The following is a 20,423-nucleotide window of genomic DNA, read 5'->3' as shown; positions in this document are numbered from 1 at the left end:
TTTTTCAATATATACATGACGTATCGCGTATGTCTGGCCCGCTGAACTCCGTACCTTCGAACTCCGCTTCTCCTAACACCGGGCAGTAGGCTGACAGTTCGCTGGGACCGTATACTACACTCTCTGTAAACTGAACCAAGCAGTGGAGACATTCGAAAGTCGCTGGATTAATGGGTGTACAGCGCAGCGGAGACAGATGACTGCGCACACGCTGACCCGAGAAGAGAGGCCACCGGAGCAACAGAGGGGCACAGAGCAGAAACTTCACTGCTTCGAAAACATGGTATGATGAAAATTCTCTGGTTGAGAGATGAAAATGGACTGAAACAAAATTAACAACGAAACGATTGCAAAGCCATAAGTGTGAAAGTTTGGAATTCAAAATAGGATTTTGATTATGCTTTTACTGCTACATTGGACATTTCCTGTATAAAAGATGCCCAAACAAAACTAACTGTTTCGTTTTTGGCCTGTGGTTGTGAGTCGTATGTGTTGTGTGTGTGTGTGTCGTTTGTGCTAGTGTGTCAGTGTGTGTGAGTGTGTAACTACCTTTATTATAACTTAGGGCAGAGTTTGACGGGTATTCAAGGAAACATTACAGACTTTTTTTAATTTTTAAGATGAAAAAGAACCTACCCCAGTTTTGGATCGGAACGCGCTGGGCCAGTTTGTGCGTTACCGCACTATGGAACCCCAAAATTAACGACCGGATGTGTAGAATACAGCCTGGAGTTTTTGACCAAGACGTACGCTGACAACCTCTTGCACTGAGAATGCAGTCCCATATCAGAACGCCTGCTGTCTTACGTCGTTGATGATAGTGTTCAGGTAACACCTACTTTACACAACTATACTAAGAACTCATCTCTCTGCATTTTCACCCGACGTTTCCTCGCTTTGCCGTACCGAGATAGGTTATGTTGTGTGATGAGGAGAGAATTCTAGGTTTCATCGTTAATTTTTAGATTAAATGTTGTCATCCCCCTTAGGAGAGGGGATGACCGCCGGCAGCTTTCCAATCCTTGTGGGATCTCAGAAGATACGAAGGAGAGGTGTAACAGGCTGAGTGATAGGGTGCGACAATAGGCGGCGGACATGTTCAGGAATAGGGGTCCAAGATTCAAGCCCAGCTGATTTGTATGGGCCAGGTTTTCCAGCTCTTTCACAAACACTGCCATATCTGGAATTTTGGTAAAGGAGAAAGCTGGGGAGGCTTGGCGCAGTAGCAGCGGAGGGGGCGGGCTGTTGGCCCAAGGTTGGAGTCGCCAGGAGGAAGGCATGGCCAGCCATTGAGAAATGCTTGTTGTTAGTCTTCGATTATCACGGATTTATTCGGTGTGGGACCGTGTTACCTAGCCTCAGTGCAGTGGGCAGCTGGGAGGAGGTGCTCTTGTTCTCATGGACTTTACAGTATCCGCAAACTTTTGGAGTTAGAGCTACAGGATGCAAATTTCTGCTTGAAAAAGCTGGCCTTTGCTTTCCTGGACTGACTGCGTTATTGGTTTCCTGACTTCCCTGAAACAGTTGCAGTAATCCGGGGGCTCTTCGATGCTATTGCAGTTCGCCACAGGGATGTTTTTGTGCTGGTCCGAGGGCAGTCAGGTCTGGAGTGAACCAAGGCTATATCTGTTCTTGGTTCTGCATTTTTTTGAACGGAGGCATGCTTGTCTAATATGGTGAGGAAGTAACATTTAAAGAATGACCAGGCATCCTCAATGACGGGATGAGGTTCAAATATTCCTTCCAGTTTGGTAATGGCAGTCCTAGCTTTCCTCTATAAAGGACTGGGTGTGCACACTTCCGTCCAACACCAATTCGCTCAGGGCTGCTTCAACCAAGTCCCAGACACACATAAAACTCCAATCCCTAACCTGTCCAATGGGGCTCTAGCTATGACATCACATCTGCAGCTGCAGGCCCCATGAGGCCCCTGGGGGTGATGTCACCAACCCTGAGAGACTGTGACGGACTGACTGTCACATACAGCTAGTTTGGCTGTAAGTGACACTCTCYTTTCCTTTTCCCTTCTCTCTTTCTTTCCCTCGGTTTCTTTTGCTGGCACTTTGGACAGAAGACAGAAAATCCATTACACAGAACACACTTCCCAGTTAACTCCAATGAATCAATTAAGGAATGCCGGGAGATCAACTAGGCAAACATCTGCTCAGGAAGGGTGGAGGTAAATATGTTTTGTTGCAGGAGCGCTTTGTACTGGAGAAGAAGTAGTTCCATTTGGATGCTGACCAAGTCTCCTTAAAAATCACACTTCATCAGCCAGAGTAGCTGAGAGACGGGGTAAGTAGATCTGACAGACAGGGGGAAGCAGAGGAAGAGCTTTAAATAACTTAGAATGAGCTGAAACATAATGAGGACTCAGTGGAGTAGGGGTCTGCAGGGACAGACAGTGTGGGTTGTGTAAGAGATGGTGAGACAACATTACGTTATCCATTAGCTAGGTATATTGATATCATAACATGATACATTACATGATATAAAACTGTAGACATAACACACACACAGTGCTAACAACTCAGCTTAATTCTCAAACACCAGACTGTACAAAACCCCTGACACATGCTTCCTCTCCCTTTACCTTATTTATAAACCGTCTCAGTCGTAAACAAATTCTCTCTTTCTTAATTTCTCTCACTCACCTCACCCTTCACCTCCCACCTCACCCTTCACCTCCCTCCTCCCCCTTCCACAGATTTATCATCAGGTGGCCCATCTGTCCAGCAGCTGCAGCCTATCATCCCTCTTCATCACCCTGTGGACAGATTATTAGAAGAGGGCTATAGCATAGTAAGATGAAGCCTGGTCCAGAGTTAGTGCTCCCCGGGTGTGAGAGATCAATGGGGATCAATGGGAGTGATGGGTGCTTAGGGCAGGCCTGGCCCCTGAGGTACTGTGATCAGGGTGCTGTCCAGGGAACGGCTAATCCCGTTAGCTAATTAGCAGCCTGGAACAGATGGACATGACCCGCCCCGCAGCCCGAGGACGACACCAGCTTAGCCACCAGGGTTATTAGCACCCAGCCATATGGATAAAATAGGGAGAAGATAAGGGGGAGAGGAGAGTGGAGGAAACAGAGAGAGAGTAGGAAGACAAAGCGAGATAGGAGAGAAGATATAGTATGTGTATGTGTGAAATAGAGGGAGTTATATGGGTTCATGCGAGTGCCCTAAGACACTGTGTATGTGCCAGATAGTGTAGATGTCAGAAGGTCTTTGTGTGCACAATGAGTGCATGTGTGCATGAGTCAGTATATACACGTGTGTGTGTGTACGTACTAGGGCTGTCCGAAAAAATAAAATCTTAGTCAACCAAGAGATGTCTGTTCTTTCGACCAATCGACTGGACAACATTTTTAAACGTATATTTTTTTCATATATTGACATCCTATGCGTTTCAATCAAATCAACTATATTCACTGAGCTTGTATGATGCTTTAAGCACACTGTTTGATTAAATAATTAAGACACACAAATTACTAGAGGGAGTCCGACCAGAAATTGATTTGATTGTGCCGGGCCGGGCTTAGACTTGCAGCGTTGTGTTAAAAAAAAAGGACAAAAAGACAGCGAGTGACTGTGTGACTAGCATCCATTGTCCCTCTCTCCTCCCAGCTGCAGCGACCGCCACAGAACATCAAAGTGTTTATCGCGCTGTCCGTGTTGCTGAAGCTGCAACATAAATTACAGCCTTTTCTGACCGAAAAGTTKCGTTACCAAAATCCCTAATTTCTTTAGGAAAAAACATTCCCTATTCCCTTAATCCTTGCTCTCTTTACATGACACGTATATGCATCGCAAGCACGTGGTCAACGACCTATTCGCATGGGACAAGTATTACTTGAGAATGTTGATTATGTAATTATTACTCCAAAATGTCCGTTATTCCAGAGGATGATTCAGATGGGATTCGTTTTTATGTAATGATTTTTAATGATTTTTTTTGCCTCAATAAATTGCCAGTTATGACAGAAGACTGGAGGTTTTTATTTTAGGTGTGAAGATACAGTATTTCAACATGTCTTACATGATAGGGCCACCACTGATAGGGCCAACTCAAGCTTGGTTCCCATGTTTCTAAACCATACCAAATTATCTTTGGTGTAGTGTTGCCATAACATTTCAATTGAGGAAGTGTGATCATAATCATTAGGATATTTTAGCGATCCGCAGTATGTCCTAAATGCCAACCAGCCWTCAGATGTGAGCTAAACAGTGCAATTGCACTTGAGATGCATTTTAAGGCTATGGATGAGTAAGTTAACTTATCATTTCCAAACGTTTAGGTCAGTTGTATGCTGCTGCTTTGCGATCTATTAACAGCAACGGTTGCATTAAATAGGCAGAATWTTTTTTTTTTTGATGCATAAACAAAAGCATTCACTGAAAGTTGATAAGATATATATATATATATGAATGGCCTAAATGTAGCCTATGTGCAGCACTACATTTATCGAATCAGTTATTGTTTTCTTGCGCAGACAACACCTGTACAACTCAGACATTTCTCTCAAAACACAGGGATGTCGATCCGCACGGGACTAGTATTATCAGAGGACCTTTGAGTTTGRCAAAAAACGTAGGTTATTCTGTCTGGAATTATTACTCTCCTGCCATGTAAAAATGACGGACATGGCAGATTCAGACGGGACTAAAATTACAGATGTGGCGTTTTGTTTTCATGCACATAATAATACCCGACCTCCTTCAGTAAAACTAACACCGTCTGAATAGGGCACAATAGGCCTGACCTATAGCATATCATAATCGCATCAATAAATTGGTTCTAACAAACTCTGAACACCGTAACACATGTGAAAATGGGTAGAGCTGCCGCTTTCAAGGAGCGGGACTCTAACCCGGAAGCTTATAAGAAATCCCACTATGCCCTCCAACGAACCATCAAACAGGTAAAACATCAATACAGGACTAAGATCGAATCGTACTACACCGGCTCCGACGCTTGTCGGATGTGGCAGAGCTTGCAAACCATTACAGACTACAAAGGGAAGCACAGCTGCCCAGTGACACAAGCCTACTAGACGAGCTAAATTACTTCCCAGCTCGCTTCGGGGCAAGTAACACTGAAAKACGCATGAGAGCATCAGCTGTTCCAGACAACTGTGTGATCACGCTCTTCGTAGCCGATGTGAATAAGACCTTCACAAACAGGTCAACATTCACAAGGCCGCCAGGACGTGTACTCCGAGAACGCGCAGACCAACTGGCAAGTGTCTTCACTGACATTTTCAAACTCTCTCTGTCGGAGTCTGTAATAAAAACATGTTTCAAGCAGACCACAATAGTCCCTGTGCCCAAAAACACTYAGGTAAGCTGCCTAAATGACTACCAACCCGTAGCACTCACGTCTGTTGCCGTGAAGTGCTTTGAAAGGCTGGTCATGMCTCACATCAACACCATTATCTCAGAAACCCTAGACCCTCTATAATTTCCATACCGCCCAAACAGATCAACAYATGATGCATCTCTATTGCACTCCGCACTGCCCTTTCACACCTGGACAAAAGGAACACCTATGTTAGAACGCTCTTCATTAACTACAGCTCAGCGTTCAACATCATAGTGCCCTCAAAGCTCATCACTAAGCTAAGGACCCTGGGACTAAACACCTCCCTCTGCAACTGGATCCTGGACTTCCTGACGGGCCGCAACACATCTGCCACGCTGATCCTCAACACGGGGGCCCCTCAGGGGTGTGTGCTCAGTCCCCTCCTGTACTCCCTGTTCACTCATGACTGCACGGCCAGGCATCAACATCATTAAGTTTGCCGATGACACAACAATGGTAGGCCTAATCACCGACAACGACGAAACAGCCTATAGGGAGGAGGTCAGAGACCTGACCGTGTGGTGCAAGGACAACAACCTCTCCCTCAACATGATCAAGACAAAGGAGATGATTGTGGACTACAGGAAAAGGAGGACCAAGCACGCCCCCATTCTCATCGACGGGGCTGTATTGGAGCAGGTTGAGAGCGTCAAGTTCCTTGGCGTCCACATCACCAACAAACTATCATGGTCCAAACACACACCTATTCCCCCTAAGGAGACTGAAAAGATTTGGCATGGGTCCTCAGATCCTCAAAAGGTTCTGCAGCTGCATCAGAGAGCATCCTGACGGGTTGCATCACTGCCTGGTATGGCAACCGCTCAGCCTCCGACCGCAAAGCACCACAGAGGGTAGTGCGTATGGCCCAGTACATCACTGGGGCCAAGCTTCCTGCCATCCAGGACCTATATATTAGGCAGTGTCAGAGGAAGGCCCTTAAAATTGTCAAAGACTCCAGCCACCCTAGTCATAGACTGTTCTCACTGCAAGCGGTACCAGAGCGCCAAGTCTAGGTCCAAGAGGATTCTAAACAGCTTCTACCCCCAAGCCATAAGACTACTGAACATCTAATCAAATGGCTACCCATACTTCTATCCCCCACCCTCTTTTACGCTGCTGCTACTCCCTGTTATCATCTTTGCATAGTCACTTTAATAATACTACCTACATGAACATACTACCTCAATTACCTTGACTAACCGGTACCCCCTGTATATAGCCTCGCGATTGTTATTTTATTGCTGCTCTTGAATTATTTGTTACTTTWWWWAAAWWWATTTTTTTATATGTGTTGGTATTTTTCAGAAAACTGCATTGCTGGTTAAGGGCTTGTAAGTAAGAATTTCACTGTAAGGTCTAGACCGGTTGTATTCAGCGCYCGTGACAAATAAAATTGGAGGAAATTACAAATAAAACTCAAAACGGSGGAATGTTTACTGGTTGCTCAGGAGGTAAACCCAATCGGACATCTCTTAAGAGACCTGAAAATAYCAATGACGCTCCCCATCCAACCTGACAGAGCTTGAGAGGATCTGCAGAGAAGAACGGGAGAAACTCTCCAAATACAGGTGTGCCAAGCTTGTAGCGTCATACCCAAGAAGACCCGAGGCTGTAATCACTGCCAAAGGTGCTTCAACAAAGTACTGATTAAAGGGTCTGAATACTTATGTAAATGTGATATTTCAGTTTTTAGTTTTGTTTTTATTTGCAAACATTTCTAAAAACCTGTTTTTGCTTTGTCATTATGGGGTATTGTGTATTGAATTATGAGGGATTTTTTTTGTTGTTTAAATCCATTTTAGAATAAGGCTGTAATGTAACTAAATGTGGAAAAAGTCAAGGGGTCTGAATACTTTCCGCATGCACTGTAAGATTAGAAATGTAGGCGTAAGTAAGTTACAGTACTAAGACTAAACAGGATGTGCTCTTAGGCCTACAGCTCAATGGTGATTAAACAAGGCAGCTATACTAAACCTACTAATGATAATGACATTACTTATGATCATCATAATAATAATAATAATAGTAATAATAACAATGAGAAGGAGATCAAGAAATAGAGCGTTATTATTATTATAAATAAAAAAATACGGAGAATTTGGAACAGCATAAACTAAGTAAATTATGAATAATCCCAGAGAGAATGTTCCAACAATTTTTTTTTTTTAAACAAAGTGTAAAGCTACTAAGTATTCAAAGAGACTAAGTATTCAAAGAGACTAAGTATTCAAATGGACTAAGTGTTCAAAGGGACTAGGTATTCAAAGGGACTAAGTATTCAAAGGGACTAAGTATTCAAAGGGACTAAGTATTCAAAGGGACTAAGTATTCAAAGGGACTATGTTGCTGTATTACAGCAAAGCAAGATTAAAAACAGCTGAATTTGTGAAATCGTTTACTTGACATGTTGTGTGAGGCTCGGTGCTCACGGAATCAGTAGGCTATTAAACAAACACTAAACAGGCAACAGAAGCAGGATCTGTCATCTGTGAATGTATTGATGATTTATAAAGCCAGGCACATTCAACACTTAGGCTATTGATTATAGACCTAATTAAGTTGGGGTTTCCTCTCTCCTCACTCTTAGACAATAAGGCAAGGGCAGCTCATTCTGCTGCTGCCTCTGCCGCATTGTTCTCAACACCAATATGCTGGGTAACTTTGCTATTATGCACATATCAACATGGCCGAGGAAAAGGCACCAATTCAAATGCGCACTGATGTGTTTCTGAACCGTGGACAGCAACCACTATCCAATGCAGGGGAAAGCATATTTGCTCTAAAATAATATTTTTATTAGTGTTGCACAGTTGATCTTACAGTTGAAGTCGGAAGTATACATACACCTTAGCCAAATACATTAAACTCAGTTTTTCACAATTCCTGACATTTAATCCTAGTAAAAATTCTCTGTCTTAGGTCAGTTAGGATCACCACTTTATTTTAAGAATGTGAAATGTCATAATAATAGTAGAGAGAATGATTTATTTCAGCTTTTATTTCTTTCATCACATTCCCAGTGGGGTCATTGTCCATTTGGAAGACCCATTTGCGACCAAGCTTTAACTTCCTGACTGAAGTCTTGAGATGTTGCTTAAATATATCCACATAATTTTCCTTCCTCTCTCCTGCAGCAAAGCACCCCCACAACATGATGCTGCCACCCCCGTGCTTCGCGATTGGGATGGTGTTCTTCGGCTTGCAAGCCTCCCCCTTTTTCCTCCAAACATAACGATGGTCATTATGGCCAAACAGTTCTATTTTTGTTTCATCAGACCAGAGGACATTTCTCCAAAAAAGTACGATCTTTGTCCCCATGTGCAGTTGCAAACCGTAGTCTGGCTTTTTTATGGCGGTTTTGGAGCAGTGGCTTCTTCCTTGCTTAGCGGCCTTTCAGGTTATGTCGATATAGGACCTGTCTCTTATACACATCTAGATGTGTATAAGAGACAGGATATTGATACTTTTGTACCTGTTTCCTTCAGCATCTTCACAAGGTCCTTTGCTGTTGTTCTGTGATTGATTTGCACTTTTTGCACCAAAGTACGTTAATCTCTAGCAGACAGAACGCGTATCCTTCCTGAGCAGTATGATGGCTGCGTGGTCCCATGGTGGTTATACTTGCATACAATTGCTTGTACAGATGAACGTGGTACCTTCAGGCATTTGGAAATTGCTCCCAAGGATGAACCAGACTTGTGGTCTACAATTTGTTTTCTGAGGTCTTGGCTGATTTCTTTTGATTTTCCCATGAGGTCACGCAAAGAGGCACTGAATTTGAAGGTAGGCCTTGAAATACATCCACAGGTACACCTCCAATTGACTCAAATGATGTCAATTAGCCTATCAGAAGCTTCTAAAGCCATGACATCATTTCCTGGAATTTTCCAAGCTGTTTAAAAGGCACAGTCAACTTAGTGTATGTAAACTTCTGACCCACTGGAATTGTGATACAGTGAAAATCTGTCTATAAACAATTGTTGGAAAAATGACTTGTGTCATGCACAAAGAATATGTCCTAACCGACTTGCCAAAACTATAGTTTGTTAACAATACAAATTGTGGAGTGGTTGAAAAAACAGTTTGAATGACTCCAACTTGTGTATGTAAACTTCCAACTTCAACTGTATGTAATATAACCATATACAATTTCAGTACCACATGTCTTAGACTGATGGACTGTGCCAACCCCACGGCCTTCACAATGGATCAGTCCACTCAGACATGCGTGAATCAGATAGTTGTCCTGTACACTATGATATATATTTTTTGCTACTGCTCGAACTAAAGAAATCTCGGTCGACCAACAGTCTATCGACTAAAAAAACAATCGACCAGTCGACTAAATGGGGTCAGCCTTAGTGTGTACCGTACATCTCTTTCACTAAGTTGTTCCAATTCATAATGTGGCAAGTTTGGAATGAAACAAGGCTCTGCAGATGATTGACACGTTGGCCTGCTCACTGCAACAGAATAAATATAATGAATCATCTGTTTTCCTGTTGTTCTCTCCTCACCCTCCCTTCATCCCACCGATTTCATTTATTTGTCATTGGAAAATCACTCACAGATGCATCACTGCGGGTGATCGGGCTGGGTGAACATGCCTTTCCCAAACTAACAATGAATTATAGAAACACATTAGTACACCAACGCCAGAAGGAAGGGGGMGAGAAGGAGAGGGAGAGAGAGAAAGCGACAGCACTGCCAGCCGTAGGGGGGTGGTTGATCTAAGAGGCCGAGCTTGTGGGATGCCAGGGACAGAGAAAGGGGCCTCTTGGTTGGTTACTGTGATCTGAAGGTGGGAGAAGGAGAAGTGACCCAGGGCACCGGCGCTAGAGCAGCAGCAACTGAACTATTATCTGGAGGCTTTAAATTAATCATTCATCATTTGGGAGGAAGGAAGAAGGAATACAAGGAGAATATAGAAAAAGACAGCTGGTGAGAAACCAAAGGTAACACTGAGACATGAATGTGTGACCTTTGTATGTTACGCCACAACATCGAGCAAGGGTGTGCAAGGAGAGTCTTAAGCCCCTTGACCCTGGTCTTTCAGTACAACCGTTGATAAAATGAAAACATAGGGTTGGAAGCAAGGAGTCATCTGTTTAGGGACTGAAAAGAAAYACTCCACTGTACTGTAATTTCGTCAGGATCAGGCTCCGTACTAGTATTGTGATGAAACTAGGGTTGGGTGATGTCAACCTTTGTCCTATAATGATTATGTACCCCTAAAATATTGTGATATACGATGCTATCACCCCTATTGGACTGCCCCCCTCCCCCAAATAAAATACAATAAACTCAGCTTAATCGACAGTTGGGCTATAGCTCGAAATCGAATGCAACTGGATGAATCATGCTGAAAGATGTTGTTCAAAGCCTGGGAAGAGGCTAAGTGAAGGCAATGGAAGAGGTTTGTGTGCGTGTATCTGAGGGGTGTGCACATGATGGAGCAGTGACTGTCTGATGAGAAACGGGCTGTCTTACCCTAGAGAGCTAGGTTATAGGCCTAGAAGCAGAACTGGATAATAATGACTTTATCTGTCTCATAAAATGATATAAAAATAAATCATTGTTTTTTTCCACTCTCTCATAAAGCTGTGATTAAGAATAGCCTAGGCCTAGGTTTAGGCTACAGACTTTCATTCTTGCTCTTTTTGAAAGCCACAACAACTTTGTAAACTAGAAATAAGCTACTGTTCATCATTTTTTACTTGTCTTGAAGCTTTTATGATAGGGCTAGGAGGAGGATAGGTTATTGGCCGTTTGGTTTTCAACCTCACATGGAGGGATTACCCGACCCGCATGGATAATTTCTTTCAAAATAAGCTTCAACTTGATTAAACTTGTAATTACATTTTTTTTTATAAGCTATTGAATGTTCCCTCATTATTAGTCCTCTGGCTACCTTACATTTTTTAGGCTATTCAAATAACTTGGAGATGGAACTGTTACATTCAMTGTTTGATCGGGAGAAAGCTATGCATAAAACGATGAAGCATAGCAGTCAGTCATATTCATGGCCTATCAAATGAAGAGAGAATGGAATATAGGCTTTTATAGTTGTTTTTTTACAGCTAGACACAACATAGCTAAAATTAAATTAAAAAAGGTTTAAGAATTTTGCGCCGCTTTGGTGGAATTCTCTGTTCTGTCTGGCCTACATTCCTCTCTTGCGTTCTGTAGGCTATATAACATATTTATTGAAATAGGCTATAGCAAATAGGAATAGGCAAATTACTCAAAAAGGCACTTGTGTGCTGCCCTGCTGTGCGCTGCGAGACACAGCGTCAGTCAAGTTCCAATAGGCTTAACCATCTCAACCGTCTGTTACATCACGATGTTGTCACCATCAACGATGGCTGTCAATCATCGGCAATTTACAATGCTATCGTACTATCGCCCAACCCTAGATGAAGCCAACCCAAAGAAATGAAAAGCTTCCGTCCTGCTTGGGTTCAGGCCCATGTTCGACAAAGTTTAGCCTTAGCAATGGCAGCGGGGGTCCTTTGAGTTCCATGCTGTCGTTTCCCTCCCCAACAAAGCCCCTTCACTAGGATCCAGTTGCCTTCGATATGGGTGGCTGCCCCCTTGCAAAGATCTGTTATCAAGCTCACTGCAGAGACAGGCTACAGATCTGTGCGTGTCTTTCTGCCAATGTGTGTGTGTGTACATGCGTGCGCTGTTCGTCAGTTCACATTTCTGTTTTTGGTTATTCAGGTAGTCGGCGTGTCTAATCCCACTTCAGAATCCAGGTCAAAGTCTGTGTGAGAACTTTCTGTGAGACTGTGTTGCTGTTGATTCAGGTATAGTTGATATGTGATTCAGCCAATATGAGCTATTGTAGGCCGGGGTCCACAAGTGAACCAATCATAGAACCAGCAAATGCAAAGCTCTTTGTGCTATGTTAAATTCTATCATCCTCTGACACCGACACATTCGCAAACTAACACATATGGGATGTGTGAACGTACACACACTGTATGAAATCGCATACACGCACACAAACACCCACACCCAAAAGAATATAAACACAGAACAGCACACCCAGTTGTCTTTGAAGAGCACCTTACCTCAGCATGAGCAGCAGTCTATGAGGCGAGACGAGACGAGGGCCTGCAGAGAAGAGGAGAGAAACGGGATTCATTAATGATCCAAAAATGAACCCCTGCTGTTCACACCTACATTAATATGAGCTGCCCACCTCAGCAAGCGAGCTTAAAATACACATAGGGCTGTGGGGGAGCATCTTCACAGCAGTCTCTTCCATTTAAAAAGAGGGAGAAAAGTGTTTCACGGTTGCCCAGTTTGAAAGGCAATATGTCCCTCAGTCCTCCTCACAGCTTGAAGCCCCAGGGTTGTCAAGGACGACAGAGCAAGAGAGATGAGAGACGAAGACAGACAAGCSGGCTCAATAGCATCACATGGTGGTAAGATGCTGGAGGAGAGCCCTCACCTTGGCTTGACTAGACCCTGAGTCACCATATCCCTCTCTTTCTCCCAGGTGGTATTTGCTTTGTAGTGGGCAGAGCCAACTGATCCAAGGGCAGGCCAGAGAGCGAGAGAGGGCTCCCAGTACAGACCCACAGAAGCAGTCTCTAAATAGTACGTTTTAACTAGCTTCCATGGCAGGACATGATAAGAAATATGGATAAATCCTATCCAGTCCTGTCACCTATCTGTGATTATAAAGGAACTGATATTGGAGAGGTGTCCATGTTAGAGATACTGATGAGACACAGTCAGGGTTAGGGGGCTTTTTAGATCTACCTAGAGCAGGTAGATCTACCAGACACTACATGTATAATAATTGAGCCATGTTGTGAAGGAGCTGGTCCCAATGCATGAGGTTTTCTCTTTACCTTGTCAACTCAGACAGGACAAATTAACAGCGGAGTTTACAAACTTTTTCAAAAACAAAATATATTTTAGCTGCAAAAATTACACCAACAAAACACAAAAAAAAACAAATGAACATGCTTTGTAATGTTTCTAAAACAATACATCAGTTACTTCTTAATAGTAATACATGTGTTATATTGTTTTATCAAAAAAATTGGTACCCGAGTCTTTTAACCAAAATATCATAAGACGAGACAAAAAAATTCACCTGCCCCTTTAAGAGTGGGAGGTTACCACGGTAGCGCTACTAACCATGTTTTTGTGCCTGTGAGATTGAGTCTGACGAGTAGAAGCATCGTCTTCTCTTCCCTAGCAGTTGAAATTCAAACATAGAAAAATAACCTACCTTGTGAACAAAACAATGTAAATAGCCAACAAACACAAACACAAAGTCTCACTTGAGCAGACTTTCGTTTCGAGTAAATTAGACCAACTTGTATGCCTGTGCCCAGCGCTTCTAAAGCACAGCCCCCAGCCAGGCAGTGTTGCAGCACGAGGTGGAATAGGCTCAATAAGATTCGTAGTTCTTTGACTTTGTGCGATTAATTAACCAGCTATGAAACAAAATGGTGGAAATACTTTGAAAATTATYAATTATTTTACTATAAATGTGATCATACTTGTCTATTTTCATTCACAAATGCAAGTGAAATACTCTCACTGTGGAGCCCTGTGGCTGGTGAAATAGAAATCTAATTTTAGGCCCTGCTGGTTAGGGGGAGGAAGGAGAGGGGAGCTCACAGTTGAAGGTAGGGTAGTGGTGGTGGAGGGGGTACAAAAGTGGTATGGAGGTAGAGGTTGTGCTGTAGCCTGCTACTCAACCTAGTGTGCTCCAGAAAACGCTCCTGCTGCATAAATGCATCACATGTCAAACGCACATCGCCCCTGATGGAGTGGAATCTGCCTGGGCAGATAAATAATGCACTGCTATCTCCTGCTACTGCTATAAAAGATGAATAACACACCAGAACACAGCTTTACATACACTACATGACCAAAAGTATGTTGACACCTGCTCGTCCAACATCTCATTCCAAAATCATGGGCATTAATATGGAGTTGGTCCCCCCTTTGCTGCTATAACAGCCTCTACTCTTCAGGGAAGGCTTTCCACTAGATGTTGGAACATTGCTGCGGGGACTTGGTTACCTTCAGCCACAAGAGCATTAGTGAGGTCGGGCACCGATTTTGGACCATTAGGCCTGGCTCGCAGTTTGGCGTTCCAATTCATCCCATAGGTGTTCGATGGGGTTGAGGTCAGGGCCCTTGTGCAGGACAGTTATTCCACTCTGATTTTGTCAAACAATTTCTGTATGGACCTCGCTTTGTGCACAGGGGCATTGTCATGCTGAAACAGGAAAGGACCGTCCCCAACCTGTTGCCACAAAGTTGGAAGCACAGAATAGTATAAAATGTCATTGTATGCTGTAGCATTGAGACTTCTCTTCACTGGAACTAAGGGTSCTAGCCCAAACCATGAAAAACAGCCCCAGACCATTATTATCTTCCACCAAACTCTACAGTTGGCACTATGCATTCTCCTGGCATCCACCGGATTGCCAGACGATGAAGAGTTATTCATCACTCCAGAGAACGGTTTCCTGTGCTCCAGAGTCCAATGGCGGCGAGCTTTACACCACTCCAGCCGACGCTTGGCTGCTTGGCCATGGAAACCCATTTCATGAAGCWCCCAACGAACAGTTCTTGTGCTGACGTTGCTTCCAGAGGCAGTTTGGAACTCGGTAGTGAGTGTTGCAAACCAGGACAGGTGATTTTTATGCGCTAAGCGCTTCAGCACTCAACGTACCCGTTTTGTGAGCTTGTGTGGCCTACCACTTCGCGGCTCTAGCAGTGCAGAAATTTGACGAACTGACTTGTTGGAAAGGTGGCATCCCATGACAGTACCACGTTGAAAGTCACTGAGCTCTTCAGTAAGGCCATTCTACTGCCAAATTAGCCAAATCCARTAATTTGAAGGGGTGTCCACATACTTTGGTATATATAGTGTATGTATGTATTACACATTACTGACGACAACTGTTCTCGCTAAACTGCGCAGTCGCGCACCTACCCACCAATATAATTCTACTCCTTTGCGCTCTGGCTCTGCCTACAACAAAATCAGACTCAATCTTGCAAAGTTAGATTTGTTTATGTTTGTTGCATTGAAAAGGGGCTGATATAATGTTGATTAGATCACAGAAAAACATTTGCTTTATATAGTGCAAACTAATGGGGCGAACTCGGTGAAGTTCAATCTTGTGCGTCTCTGGGTGGCCTGCCATTTCTTCTGGGCAGAAGACGCAAGAGATTAAACTTCACCGAGTTCGCCTCATAGGCTATATCATAGAAATCAAAAGCTATTTCCATGTGAAAACGTAATGAGATTGTCTCCATCGGATTTGTTGGTAGGCCACTCTGATAGACCTACATTATGCCACAATAGCCTATTGGCTACTGTCTAAAACTGTAAGGGAACAGCCTCAGTGTTAACTGTAAATACGCGGCGGAAGTTGCACAAAATTCTCACAACGTTCAAGTTTCTGCTCACTGCTCATTTGCTCAGAGCCCCAAAAAGATTTAGCCACACCCACGTCCAGCTCTCTAACCACTTCTCATTCAAGAAGGCACACAGGATGACATGTACACACAAACACATGAGCACACAAACACATGCACCCACTCCCGGCACGCACACACAAACGTGTACAGACACACAAACACCCCCTCTACAGAACTACAACAGACACCGACATCTCCCATCACCTTAATAAAGCGGATGAGGGATCATCTCACTGCTGTTGCACGTATCTTGCAGCAGCACCTGCTCAAACAGGGACTGTTGCCATTGTTTACCCACCAAAGTTGCTGCAAATCTTATTCATGGCTTTATGCTGCCCCCATGATATATACGCCAARTAACGGTGTAGCAGCACAAACACATTCCGCCCGGCTGGGGATGGTGCTGCTAATCCTATTGTCTGCGCCTTTCGCCTCTCCCTCGCACTCCCTCACTCCACTCTGCAGCCATACGCCCCATACAGAGGGTGGTGGAGGGGGAGAGAGACACGGGCAACAGGTAGTAGATTAGTACTGATTTAGGAGAGGGATTCTACCTGGAGCCCCAGGGACGAATTACACAGCAGCCTAATAATCGGACCACACCGCAGGCCAGGGGGATGGAGATTTAAGATTCAACACTCTTCCCTAATGGTCTGACAGCCCTCCACTACTTAGCTTGGATTGAATGGCAAACTGTTTACCGACATGGGAGAGTGAGACGTTAATATTAGCGCAATTAGCATAAGGCTAACAGTTATCTACACCTGTGAGCAGCATTAGCATAGTCATAAACTGGCCACAGCAGAGAGTGAGGGAGCTGTTTTCTTTCTTTCTCTGCCCTTTGCATTCAATCAGAATCGAGAGGCAGAGGACGTAGAGAAGGTTTACGAGGTGACATCTCTGAGCTGACAGCCAGGCACTCTTCCTCTCATGCTAATGCAGGCGCAGAAAACATTATGTACAGCTCCAATGAAAAGAGCCAACGTGAAAAGGTCAGTCCCAATGAGGGGAAATCCATTTGCAGAGTCCGTAAACACACAGAGCACGCATATTGAGAGAGCAAGCAGAATGAGTTAGCCGTAAATAAACATTGAGCATCGCTATCGTTTTCGCCAAGGCAATTTCTAACAGTGTGATGAAGCACACTATAGATCAGAGTGAAATTGCAGAGCGAGATTGTCAAAGAGAGAAGGGACACAACAGCACCAAAGCCAGTTTAACGTGATACAAATAACAGTCATTGATCTACAAGTAATTTTGCATGCCGAACAACCCCCAGGGAATACCATTAGCCTAATCAAACTGCGCATTGTGCCCAGCTTTTGTGTGCTGACCAACATGAGGTAGGAGGCCTGTTCCTGATCTTGCATTTAAGCATTTAAATGCTAAAATGGCTTGCGTGATATTAAGCTTTATTAGTTAAGGTGACAACCTACGCAATTTGCTAGGTTATTCTTATCTATGCACTGTTGAAAATTGTGTTTTACCGGAGACGTCACTCATCTGGCTATAGCCTACCTGCTGAACGGGACTTTTATTTAAATAGTTAAGGTTCACCATCAGCAATAGTTTTGGTAGTTTTGCTTTAAACAATCAGTGTACATGAAAAAATWGATTTGTTTTATTTCTGAGCTTTTTTGTCCACTTGTTCTCATATTGTCTTTTTGGTTTACTCTCCTTCGCCCCTTCTGTGTTGTGTGCACCTTCCCATTTACACACACACACACACCCAGGGTTCGATACCGCAACCAAAACATTTGCAACCGTTTGACTTGGCAGTGCGACACATTTCGAATTGGTTGCAAAGGTGCCAGTGTAAAAATGTACCAGGTCACGTTATTCAAATCGTAAATGTGCAAGTGAGCAAAAATAAACCAACTTTCTGAAGCGGTACCAACGGCACGGGAATGTGCCCGTCTGTGTGTGTCAGGGCTCGACATAAAATCAGCATGGCCAATTAATTAGGGACGATTTCAAGGTTTCATAACAATCGGTTTAAATTTTGGACGCCGATTATGGCCGATTACATTGCAATCCACGAGGAGACTACGTGGCAGGTTGACCACCTGTTACGCGAGTGCAGCGTCAAAAGGACCTTGTGCCTTCAAGGAGCCAAGGTAAGTTGCTAGCAAGCATTAAACTTATCTTATAAAAAAAACAATCAATCTTCACATAATCACTAGTTAACTACACATGGTTGATGACATTACTAGGTTAACTAGCTTGTCCTGCGTTGCATATAAAATGGTGCCGGAAGAAATGGCAGCAGTTTTACGGGCACCCAACCAATTGTGCTATTATATGTTTTTTTCTGCGTTATTTGTAACTTATTTTGTATATAATGTTTCTGCAACCGTATCTTATGGCAAAAAATAGCTTGTCGATATCAGGACAGCAATCACACACCTCGGATTAGACAAAGATTTTTTTCTACAACAAGGAGGACGCACAGGACATTCTCCAAACACCCCACAGGGCCAACATCCCCGTTATTTGCAAGAGGAAGCGACACAGGTACAGAGGACAACGAGCCGGATTCCTTAAGGCGAGTGGGAAAGCTGCAATTACCGTTAATAATACTCGCCAACGTGCAATCCTTGGACAATAAATTAGACGAGGTACGATCACGAATATCCTACCAACGGGACATCAAAAACTGTAATATCCTATGTTTCACGGAATCGTGGCTGAATGACGACATGGATATTCAGCTAGCGGGATATACGCTGCACCGGCAAGATAGAACAGCACACTCCGGTAAGACGGGGAGGGGGGGGCGGTCTGTGCATATTTGTAAACAACAGCTGGTGCACAAAATCTAAGGAAGTCTCTAGATTTTGCTCGCCTGAAGTAGAGTATATTGTGATAAATTGCAGGCCACACTACTTGCCTAGAGAGTTTTCAGCTATACTTTTCGTGGCTGTTTATTTACCACCACAGACAGATGCTGGCACTAAGACCGCACTCAGTCAGCTGTATAAGGAAATAAGCAAACAGGAAACCACTCACCCAGAGACGGTGCTCCTAGTTGCGGGAGACTTTAATGCAGGGAAACTCAAATCAGTTCTACCAAATTTCTATCAACATGTTAAATGTGCAACCAGAGGGAAAAAAAGTCTAGATCACCTGTACTTCACACACAGAGATGTGTACAAAGCTCTCCCTCGCCCTCCATTTGGTAAATCCGACCAAGACTCTATCCTCCTGATTCCTGCTTACAAGCAAAAATTAAAGCAGGAAGCACCAGTGACTCGGTCTATAAAAAAGTCAGATGAAGCAGATGCTAAACTACAGGACTGTTTTGCTATCACAGACTGGAACATGTTCCGCYATTCTTCCGATGGCATTGAGGAGTACACCACATCAGTCACTGGCTTTATCAATAACTGCATCGAGGACYTCGTCCCCACAGTGACTGTATGTACATACCCCAACCAGAAGCCATGGATTACAGGCAAAGCGTCAATACAGGGCCATAGATTGAATCATACTACACCGGCTCGAACGCTCGTCTTATGTGGCAGGGCTTGCAAACTATTACAGACTACAAAGGGAAGCACAGCCGAGAGCTAGCCTACCAGACGAGCTAAATCACTTCTATGCTCGCTTCGAGGCAAGCAACACTGAGGCATGCATGAGAGCATCAGCTGTTCCAGACAACTGTGTGATCACGCTCTCTGTAGCCGACGTGAGTAAGACCTTTAAACAGGTCAACATACACAAGGCTGCGGGGGCCAGACGGATTACCAGGACGTGTGCTCCGGGCATGTGCTGACCAACTGGCAGGTATCTTTACTGACATTTTCAACATGTCCATGATTGAGTCTGTAATACCAACATGTTTCAAGCAGACCACCATAGTCTCTGTGCCCAAGAACACAAAGACAACCTGGCTAAATGACTACAGACACGTAGCACTCACGTCCGTAGCCATGAAGTGCTCTGAAAGGTTGTTAACCTCTCTGGGAGCGTCCCACTTGGCCAAAAGCCAGAAAAAATGTAGCGCACCAAATTCAAATATATTACTATAAAAATCTATCTTTCATGAAGTCACACATGAAAGACACCAAATTAAAGCTACACATGTTGTGAATCCAGCCAACGTGTTTGATTTCAAAAAGGATTTACGGGGAAAGCACACCAAACGATGTTAGCTCAGTACATAGCCACAGAAAAACACAGCCATTTTCCCAGCAAAAGATAGTAGTCACAGAAATAGAGATAAAATTAATCCCTAACCTTTGATGATCTTCATCAGATGACACTCATAGGTCATCATGTTACACAATACATTTATGTTTTGTTCGATAATGTGCATATTTATATCCACAAATCTCGGTTTACATTGGCACCATGTTCAGAAATGCCTCCAAAATATCCGGAGAAATTGCAGAGAGCCACGTTAAATAACAGAAATACTCATCATAAACTTTGATGAAAGATACATGTTTTACATATAATTAAAGATACACTTGTTCTTAATGCAACCGCTGTGTCAGATTTWWAAAAAAAKTMTACGTAAAAAGCACACCATGCAATAATCTGAGACGGCGCTCAGATTTAACAACATTTCTCCGCCATGTTGGAGTCAACAG

General features: G+C 43.6%; 1 protein-coding gene across 6 annotated transcripts in view; it reads right to left on the bottom strand.

The window, feature by feature from the left end:
• The window catches only part of LOC111977593 (bifunctional heparan sulfate N-deacetylase/N-sulfotransferase 2), a 218,920-nt gene that overhangs the window by 113,396 nt on the left and 85,101 nt on the right, over positions 1-20,423 (bottom strand). For 4 of the 6 annotated variants that reach the window (XM_070448492.1, XM_070448491.1, XM_070448494.1 and 1 more), the window contains one exon: positions 12,438-12,480. The exons of the other annotated variants lie outside the window; for them this stretch is intronic. The gene's annotated coding sequence lies outside the window, so the exon portion shown is untranslated. The remainder of the gene's footprint in view (positions 1-12,437; positions 12,481-20,423) is intronic. 6 annotated transcript variants of the gene reach the window in all.

The sequence above is a fragment of the Salvelinus sp. IW2-2015 genome, linkage group LG18, assembly GCF_002910315.2.
Source record: "Salvelinus sp. IW2-2015 linkage group LG18, ASM291031v2, whole genome shotgun sequence".
Taxonomy (NCBI): Eukaryota; Metazoa; Chordata; class Actinopteri; order Salmoniformes; family Salmonidae; genus Salvelinus; species Salvelinus sp. IW2-2015.
The sequence above is the reverse complement of the archived record's forward strand: the minus strand, read 5'-3'. Positions and strand labels throughout refer to the sequence as shown.